This window comes from Triticum aestivum, chromosome 3B, assembly GCF_018294505.1.
Source record: "Triticum aestivum cultivar Chinese Spring chromosome 3B, IWGSC CS RefSeq v2.1, whole genome shotgun sequence".
Lineage (NCBI taxonomy): Eukaryota > Viridiplantae > Streptophyta > Magnoliopsida > Poales > Poaceae > Triticum > Triticum aestivum.
Window position 1 is genome coordinate 243,803,612 of NC_057801.1, and position 10,878 is coordinate 243,814,489.

The window sequence follows — 10,878 nt, forward strand, 5'->3', positions numbered from 1 at the left end:
ACTGGGTTGTCGGCGTCGGGCTCGTCCTCTCCTCTCGCCGGGGCTCGACGAACCAGCTCTCCACGAGCTGCGATCAGATCAATGGTGATCTGATCGAACAGTTCCTCTAGTGCACCTACATAGCGCACTAGGTGCAACAATGCAGGATCCGTCTCGTGATCTCCGTTGGCAACTTGGGGTGGTCTACCATACCCTTCACGTCTGGGGTAGTAGTAGAACGAGCGAAAGTTAACTCTGGGCGACAAGTGCCGGAGTTGAACTATAGCCTCTCGCGCTGCTAGTTGGACGGCTTGTGGCTCAAAGGAAGTTGTCCTTCCGGTGAACCTGTAGGGGCGTTCTGGCGACAGACCCCTACCGTAGATGTGCACAGTGGCCCAGAATTGACGGCTCTCGCCGCTCATGGGTCCTTGGTACACAACATATTCTGGGGGCTCTTCTAACACATAGGCACATCGGGTGAGGTTTGCGAGTATGGTCACAAAGCCTCCAAGGTTGGTTGTTGTGGTCTCATTGCGCACGACGGGGCCAGGCATTATGGCTCGGTTTGGGGTAGAGGCTGTGTTGTGCTGGGTTGGGGCTAGCGTGCCCTTTTTATAGAAAAAGGGGTCGAAGCCTTCCTTCGCACGCTTGCGAATGAGACATCTTGGGTGCTGGTCACTGGTGCGTGATCGACAGGCTAGGTTGATAGGTTGGGCACCGACTGCCAAAAGTGTCGGGGTCACTGTGTGGCTATCTTGCATGAGAAGCTTGGCTGGGGTTTGGTTAAGGTCTGGTGGGTTGGTTTGCCTAAGTTTTTCGACCTGGCTAAGATAGGATTAGCCAATGGTCAGACTGGCTCTGATACCAAGTTTGTCATGACCGGTTTTCCGGGTACTAATTTCCAGAAAATGGCCGTTGTGCTCACCAGCCCTAGGATTACTGTTTGCTGTTGAGGCACCAACTTGATACAGATGTTCCAAGCAAAATACAAAATATGTAGTACAAGACCATTCTGGCCTATGAGTACAATAAATGGATTCTAGTGGTTGATGGCGGAAGCGGTCTGTGAATCATCAGTGTCTATGGGACTCCATTTCCCCCAGGAACAGCTGACCAGGTTGACTCCTATCTTCGTGAGGCTGCTATCACCGTTGCTTAGTTTCCGGGGCTGTCATCGCAACGCTCCTCTCCATGCAAGAAATCTGGCCAAGACAATAGCCAGGGACAAGCCTGTGAGTACTTTGAATGTACTCGCAAACATTTTGAACACGAATATAATATAAATGATAATCATGCACTGAAATACTCTATGATCACGTCGTCAGTCATAAATAAAAATCTTTTATGCATGCAAGCAGGTTATTTATACGCAACATGAATATGCAATAATGGAGTGGAAATAAAATGCCACAGTCAGGCGTCTCAGCGACACCACATAAAGGGCTTATAAAGTATATAAATAACAAGCAATGCCATAGTCGGGCATCTCAGTGACACCACATAAAGGGCTTATAAAGTATATAAATAACAAATAATGCCACAGTCGGGCGTCTCAGAGACCCCACATAAAGGGCTTATAAAGTATATAAATAACAAGCATGCCACAGTCGGGCGTCTCAGCGACACGACATAAAGGGCTTATAAAGTAAATAAATAACAAGCAATGCCACAGTCGGGTGTCTGAGCGACACAACATAAAGGGCTTATAAAGTAAATAATCACAATGAATTCCAGGAGGTAGAACCGTCCCAGGGATACTCAATAATTCAAATAATATAATGGGTTAGTCCATAATAAAAATAAACATAATTATCACAAGTCATCAGTCATGATCCACGTTCTGGTTTAGTAGTTTCTCCTCCGAAAACCGACACTAAGACCGACACTTGACCCATCCCAGACTGTAGTCCTTAACCATGGACACTGCTATTCGAATAGATTTAATCTCTGCAGAGGGTGTACTCTTTACCCACGAGTAACGGATTCCTTTAGTCCATCGGGACTAATTCCGTCTACGGTCTTTTAATTGAAAACACACCTGACTTGCACACACCAGCTTAACTTACCGGTGTCTGGAATCACCCACGACACCTGTCAAGCAAAACTCTAAGTGGGGAGGCTACAACCTCGTGTAGCATGGGATCAAATTTATATCACGCGCTATAAGGGGTGGCCTCCCCTCTCGGTCCCAACCGGAAACACCCATGCCCCCTGACCGGATGACTGGCTTTAATCCATGGCCATGGTACCCTCATCCCGGCCCCTCTGTACGGTGTGTGCTAGAAAGGGGTTGACAAATTACTGAACCGTACCCTACCTGTGGCAGGGACTAGTGGTAGTACGAAACAAGTGTGGGGGTTACTGGAACAAGACTCGCTCTACGGTCAACTCAGGAGGTTTATGTGTTACCTGCATGATTAGCATAACAAATGTGTTTTCAAGCAACAGACATAACCACCACTCATCATGTCTCACTATGGCGTACCGGACACAGTCGTCTCAACGACCGGAGACAAGCTCGTGTCTACCCAAGACAGAGGCTTTCCCGAGTTCCTTCCGGTATGCACGAGAGGCATGTGATGGTGACTACCATCTCAACATATCAAACTCCAACAGCATGAATCATCAATATGCACTCGAGAGTTTGATCATATCATCACAGAAAAATAACGAAAAATTTCAAGACGAGAGGTGTTGTAACCATATCAAACAACACACGACAGTATTATGCCAGGGTTCAGAATGCTTGCCTTCAAGGTTTGGAGAGGTGGGGGTGCTCTCCAAAACTTTTGAAAGTTTTCTTCTCTCTCTCCAAAAATCCTATTTTAAATAAATTGGAATTAACACACGTTTTCAAAACAGCACAAAAAAGGTGTTTGAAATTTTTTCAAGTAAATCTGAAAATAAACTAGACAGAATTTGGGAGAGGTAGAAAAAAGAATCAATTCATTTGGAGTTATATTTAAAAAGTTATAGCCAGTCAATATTCTGTTTTTAAAATAAAACTGAAAAAAGAAAAACGCTTTGAAAAGGGGTACACGTCGAAGATGTACTTTGAGAATGCGCCTCCACTTAAAACACGTGGTGGCGGGGCTGGGTCACTGACAGTGGGCCCGCCTGGCCCACTGGTCAGGTTTGATCGGTCTCCCCCGCCTCCTTCCTCCTTTGGCCGAACAGAGGCGGGGGCTCCGACGATCGCCGCCGGTGATTGGCGGCCCCTCGCAGGCTCTGGTGGGCAGGGATGGATCCGCCTGACCAGGGCGGTCCTCTCGGTGGTCGTTGGGTCGTCGAGGGTGGAAGGAGTCACCGCGGCGAGCTCCGCGGCGGAGGAGGCTTCGGGTGGTTTGGGGTTTTGCTCTACGGTGGTTCCCCGTCGCACCTGAGTGCTTGGGCGGCTCCGCAAGGTCATGGGGAGTCGAACGGTAGCGCTAGATGGATGGGAGGGCTCAAGTTGCGACTGAATGGAGTTGGGGCGTGGTGGCGGCCGACCCGGTCGAAGGCGGGGAAGAAGACCTCCTGCCGTTGATTGCTCGCCATGGGGGGTCCTAGGGAGATGGCTTGGGGCTGCCTGAGTGCTGGGACGAGCTCGGGGCTCTCCATTTATAGCATAGTTAGGTCGGTTCCGCCGGTGGCCGCGGATAAGATCGCCGGCGACCGCCATTCTGTAGCTAGGGCGACGTGGCGGCAACATGTGCTAGAGAACGAGGCTGCGGATGAGCTTGAGCTGCTCCAGGGGGCAGCTGGCGAGCGCTAGTGGTGCGGGCGGTGCCGTCCGTGGCAGAGGCGGTTGTGGCCGGCCGCTAGCCACAACGGCCGACCTGACGGCGGCGCTGTAGGGCTCCAGTGGCTGTCATGAAGGTCTCCAGTGTGTGGATGAGCACGGGCGTGGCTCTGTAGGCGAGCGAGGGCCAGGGGCGCGACGCGGCGGCTCGGTGCACGCGCGTGCAAAACGTGCGCTCTGGGCACGCCCAGAGCACGCACGCTATGTGTTCGCCGAAATGCCATTGTGAGCTAGAGGGCATATGAGGGGCTGGAGATCAACCGATCTAGGCTAGTGGTGGCTATGATGCTAGTGGACATGTTCGTTTGGCTGCTGTGGCAAGCCTGCAATGCAAACTCATGAGCATGTCAAATTTGTTCATGAACTCAAGGTGTTCGACAGAATGACAGGAGCCTCTAGGCAACTCTTGGTGTGGCCAAAGTCTCCAGATCCTAGTCTCTTTAGATGCAGGAGAGGATGGCAAGGTCAGTTGGCCAAATCTAGAAACTTGCTAGTGCAAAACTTTGAGAAAACCAATTTTGGGCAGAAACTAAAGGTTGTCATTCCATGTGCCAAAAGATTCCAATGGGCTCATGCTCCTGGTCTTAAGGGTTTAGCAGGGAGGGCTACAAGTAGGAAAAGGAATCAAGGATAAAGGAGCAACTTAAAATGTGGTTGCTGTACAAACCATCAAGTTGAACCAAAATGAAAGTGAGGTTGATTCACTCAATTTTTTCAAAGGACATCACTGGGCTTTTGCATAAAGTTGAATAAAATACTCCTATTGACAACTCATAATTTTGGTGGAAGTTTTAAAGAAATATTTAAATAGGTTATAGTGCAAAATTGCCCACTGGACCAGATTTGAAAACTTGGTGTAGAACTCAAAATATCCAATGAATGAAGTGTATTTTTGCAGAAAAGTGGTTTAGAAAGATCACATGACATCTCCAAATTTTGGTGGGATTTTTAAATAAATCCATCAAAGGGTTGCAGTGCAAACGGAGCCCTCAAACTCATGAAAAACTCTTTTGGAGGAATAAAGCTCTGGGGAAAATAATTATATAAATAGTCCCACTGATAAAAGAATTGTTTTATTTGAGAGGGGAAATAAGCCCAATAAGGATTGAAAAGTTTTTTACTTGGGGTAAAAACTCCATAATAATAAAGAAAAGAATGGTCCCGAAATCAAAAGGAAATCCAGAAAATAAAAGTTTGAGTTTCCTGGCAAAATTTTAATTAATAAAACAAGGTTAAAATTTTGGGGTGTCACACTGAATCGATGCTGACCAGTGCAACCATGCTTACCGGTATGGGACGGTCCTAACTGGGTCTATTGTCGTGCCTCTGGTCGTTACCTAAATTTAGGGAAGGTTATGGGCGCGTGCTACCATGATCAGGTAGGCGAAGCATAACCTTGTGAGCCTGTTGTTCAGTTAATTTTGGTACCGGATCCCAGTGTGGATCGTGGCCACGACAGTGGTCGAGGTGTCTGGAGGTAGACACGGGGCCACCCAGGACTAGCCCGGTGGGGTCTGAGTCGGAAGGGCCGGGAGAGTGTCATGGCAATAGATCGGTTTTGTCGGAACGCCGTTGGTCCACCCAGATGGGAGGGCAGGGCCATGGGTTCCGTAGTGTGGGTACAGTGTACTAACCTCTGCAGAGTGTATATTAATCTGTCGATAGCCATGCCCGCGGATAAGGGCCCAGGTCGAGAGAAGGTCACACCATGAGTCAACAGTAATAAGAATAATGTGTTAAATAACAACGAGATGGGCCATGTGTTGGTCGGGTGGTGATCGCCTTAAGGATCACGGGCCATGTAGTGGTCGGGTTGTGGTCGTCGTAAGCATCACGGGCCAAGTATTGGTCGGGTTGTGATCGCCGTGAGGATCACGGTTTGAGACTAAGTGTTGTCATGGTTGTGATCGCCGTAAGGATCACAATGGTATCGAGGATACCGAGTTGTTGTATATTCGTGATGTTGTACGAGAATCGTGGGTAAAGATCAAGCTCCTTGTGGTTATTTAGTGATCGCTACGGTATTGTTTATACCAAGCTTGATTTGATCCTGAGATGATCGTGTGATGTCCGAGGTTGGTAAGTGATGCATGTGTTGGTTACGAGATAACCGAGTAGATAAGTGGTGCATATAGTGGTTTCATGTTGCATGCTAGTATTGTCGGATTTATATGTTCATGTTGTGATAGTTGTATCATGTTTATGTTGGTCATGTTCATGTTATATTGCTATGATGATATCATGTTAATTACTGTTTAATCTGTAATTGCCATGTTGTTGTTTGTCTCGAATGCTTCTGGTTTATTGTGAGCTTGCAAGTACATTCAATGTACTGACCTGGCGTGTCATGCCAGTTTGCAGGTCATGCCGGATTTGATTGCTTGCTTGTCATGGTTTCCGTTCGTGCGAGCTAGGATAAGCGTTCCAGCTAGAGTCCTTGCGGAGTGGAGTTCACCACCCTCACCGTTGTTCCGCTGCTAGAGTTATTCTGCTGCTTCGAGTTGTTCTGCTTCTTGCATAGAGCAACTGAGGATGGCGTAGTGTCGCCGTACCAATATTATTCATTGTAATATCGGAGACCTTGTATTCATATTCATGTAATAATAATAGAGAGCTGGTTTGTTCTATGCTAAGAAGTGCCATATTCCAGAAGACTTCACCTCAATCTCTGGGCTGGAATACGGGACGTTCCGGTTTTCTCTGAGCCGGGGTGCCACAGGCTTGGTATCAGAGAAAGTCTGGCTGTTGGACCCCCTAGACCGTGCGAACGTCAAAAAGCGGTAGTACAGACCCCAGTTGGTTTTTTGCATTTGATTGCTGCATTTGTTTGTCGCATAGCATGCATATAGATTATTATTTAGTCGCTAACGGTTTATCTGGTGAGTGTAGCTGGTATCGGTTCGGATCCACTACAGCTCAACCTTTGCATTCCTCCAGCTCTTTTCTTTCGGTGTTTGGTGTTATTTCTGTCCTAGAAGAGTGATGCCAAGTGATCCCGACAATGTTTGCAAAAATGGTGCTCAGGTATCGCACCGATGTCTTTCTTTCAGTCCCGTCTATCATTTCGGTGATGGACATGCGTCTATCCCGGATCGTTCTTTTATTTTGTCGTGTTGGCAACCCTTAATGATCTTAGTTATCAAGAAAGGGCAATGTCAGCAGCCTCAGTTTTTCCCCGCTATCCTATTTCTTGGACGAGTACGGATCTTTTTCCGTCCGGTTGATAATAATGTAGTTGCGACCCCCGTGTCCCACTACATGATTACCGAGTACGTCCTCGCCTCCGAGCTAGTTCAGGTTGCTATCTCGCTAAGCTAGCACTTGGTGTAGCACTGTTTACACCAATTCTTCCGCACATTTATTTGTCCTCGTGCACATCATCATAGCATATTAGACCGTAGTACCGGAGATTGCGCGATATTTGTGTGCTTAGGTGTGCATGCATATTATTGTGTGAGTAGCAGTAATATGTGTAGATTGATTGATTAATTATATTATTAGAATGCTTGTGTGCTCTTGTTTCAGTCGTTTCTGTTGTTCCTTTCTTTGGGCCTTCAGTGTTACAAACTTTTCCCCTATTAAAGTTGCTCGTCAGCCGACACCAGACCCGAAGAGTCAGCAAGAAATGCATATATTTTGAAACTCAGCTAAACAGAACGGAATTATTAGCTGACTGCAGTGAAATTGGGAATATCTCTTCTGAATGCAAAAGAAATCCTGGATGGACCGTCAGTATCAAGTTTGCATTAGCGTGCACTCATCACAACAAAATGATTAAATCAGCAAGAAGATAAATTGTGTGCAAGGTTGACAGAATATTATCAAAGGTATGGCTCAGATACAAGTTTAATTTTTTGCTGAGGATGATTTTGGAACTTGATGTACCTGGAAGAAAGCAAAAATATGGCATATACTCGAAGAGGAGGATAGTCCAGTAAAACCCTGTTTCATACAAGAAATCAACATCCGAAATATTCAGACGGTTGTATATGTGGAAATCAGTCCGCATATCACAATAAGAAGTTTCTGGTGTAAGCAACCCAGTCTTCCCTCACAAGATACCCGAGAAGCTTCCAAGGCAAGATTCATCTATCTTCCTCAGTACGATACGTGGATGATTTCCCGTGCAAGGTACCCTATCTTCTTCAGTAAGCAACCGCAAACACTTCCGGCATAAGGTACTGAGTCTTTCCCCAGCAAAGTCTTTATGGGGGTAAGCTTCTGAAGCATGATAGCCAGTCTTCTTCAGCAAGCTATCTGATGAAAGTTTTGAGCACAAGCTAGCAAATATTCCTCAGTAAGACATTGGTACAAGGTAGTATGCTGTGAATTGACAGCATATGGCAGTGACTCAAGAATCATTCAGAATACACGTCTCTCTCGAAGTCAGGTCCTCATATATATGCAATGAGCATACCATCAAGATCTTTCAAGTCACTTGGATGAGGATCTGACAATCACGTAAGGATGATTACGAGAATAAAGTACAGTATACACCACAGTGTGACAAAGGATTATGAGGATTGGCGACATCAATGAGCTCCATGCAAGTACCTATGAACCTGGAAAATGATCCTGATGAGCCCTTGTCCCCTTTTTCTCCAATGACGGCACCACGCCTGTGATCTGAGCTATTTCTAGCTCTCCGGGGTGGATGCCTATTTTTGTTTCTCTCTTCAACCTATCACGAGTCAGAGCTGCTTTTTGGCCGTCTCGTACAGCTGTTGAGTTTCTTTTTGTGACAGTAGCCCTATAGCTGCTTTTTGGCTATTTTAGGGAGCTGCCACCTTCTTCTTATCGACCCAGTCTCATGCTCTGAGCTGCTTTTCGGCCATCCTGAGCCGTGGTTGAGTTATTTTAGTAATGTCCTAGATCTGAGTTGTAAAGACCGTTCTGGTGGCTACTGATTTATTTGCCGATTTCTTGCAAGGGTTTCGGATGATCATTTCCCAACGATCAGAAATTGAGAGGTGTTGAACCTGCCATTTAATGGGTTACCTTATCAGAAAAATAAGGATAAACTACAATTGCCAAAAAATTGCACCAACAGTACCTATGGTCATACAAAGAAGCAATATGACCTAGCTCTTTCAGCCAAGGATCCAGACCAAGAAAACAATAATGAAGGAGCAAGACCAGTGATGCAGGTATGAGAATTATTCACGACCCCCATGGTGCAGATCCCCCGGACAGTCTAAGTCAGTATTGATCTGCATGGATATGCCTAAAGCATGAGTAATCTGCATGAGGAATAACAGTCTGGAAGCCTGAGTCCTCAATTATATGAATCATCATGGATAGCCTGTCGCGAACGAAATTTTTCTGTCAGAACCACCGTTAGTCAAGTCTGCAGATATTATCGTACGGGCCAAGCCCTTTATGCTTGTCGCGACAGTAGACAATCAAATATTTGGGACGGATCCGATACTCACGACAGTGGAACCAGTTAAGGTAATTCAGAAACTTCTGCGATGAGTCAGAATCTGTCAGGAAACAGTTATGTTTAACTCACTGTTTGGAACCCAAAGAACCTGCATTTAGTGGAGAAACCCAATGCAATGAGTCAGAACTTGAGTTTTCATCAGAAAATTCGGATCATCATTACATGAAAGATTGTTAGTGCCTGGTGGCACACCCAGCGGAAAACACTTTTGGATTTGTGAGACAGACGTATATTTCAGTCGTGATAATTAAACCACACTCAGCTAGTCAGCAGATCTAAAAAGAAATTGGAGGCTATATAAGCATGAGCAAGCCAGGTAAGATCTGCCAGAATGTGGATAGAGTAAAGCAAACTACCCTAGGGCCAAACAGATAAAAATTTAGTGGGAACAACAATAAAGGAAAAAGGATACCCGAGTTGGAAACGGTTTCCTTAAGTCAAAATATTCATACTTGTTCCCTGAGCAACCAAATCTCGACGACGATATTTCTTTAAGGGGGTAAGGTTTGTCACAGCCTGATTTTTGGCCCTTTCTTTTTCTTTTGTTTTTCTAAGGTTTTTGCCTGAGTTTTTCTTTTTCCGTGGCTTAGTGGTCTGGAAACTAAAGAAGATGTCCTCTTCTTTGCTTCCAGAGTGGCTTGTCATTCCCAAATCCTTCCTAGACCCTGTCATTTCCATCCTAGCCCAAATCCCAATACTCTTTTATTGGGAATATTCCTTTTCTATCAAAGGAATAACTCAATTGCCCTAGGTTGTGAAGCAACCTATATTTCCCTCACTCCTAAAAATCCCAAATAATTCTCATAAATTGTTTGGGTCATATCTTGATCAAATATGGCAAAACGTTTCATTGCCATGTTCAAAAATATTCCTCCAATAATTCATTTCCTATTCTGCCCTAAATGGCACTTTGTCAAGGAAGTGTCATTTATACTTCTCTTATTGACTCCCAACCTTTTTGTGCATGTTTATATGTCCAAATAATTGCCCCATGCACAAGTTCAAATTTATTTACCTAGCCAATCTTCCTCAGTGAAGTTTCAAAGTTTCTGTCAAACAGAAGGCTTTGTAAAGAAAGTACTAGCTAGGAGTACCCAAATGAGTTGAACTTTTGCACACTCCTTAATGTGCTCATATTAACCCCTTCCACCCATTTGAAGCCCCATCCAATCATCTATGTGAGCACAGGAGCAAATCTTTGTTTCTGGCAATATTGTCAGGTTGTGAAGCAAGTATATTTTATATTACTTCAAAAATCCTGATAAATTACCAGATCATTCTTATTCCCATAAAACATCTCTCCACCCATTTTGGCATCATTTCATTGATCCATGTGACCACCAGAATTATTTCAAGTTCCTGGTCAGCAGAGGAGTTTGTGAAGCAAGTACCATTTTGGCTTTGCCAAATGGTATGATACTTGGTGATCATCTTCATATGACCTAATGACTAAGCCTTGCCCAATCTTAGCCCTAGGTGACACTCCATGTGAGTGCATCTTGCCAATCTTCATTACTAGACCATTTTGGCAGTTGCGAAGCAACTATGATCATTCTTGGTCCATTTCCCCTCCCAATCTCCAGGATCATAGTCCCTCCACAGCTTAACACCCCAGACATCTTGTTTGGCCTCCAGTAAATCTAAGTTGATCTCATTGAGCTGACGAAGTTTACTG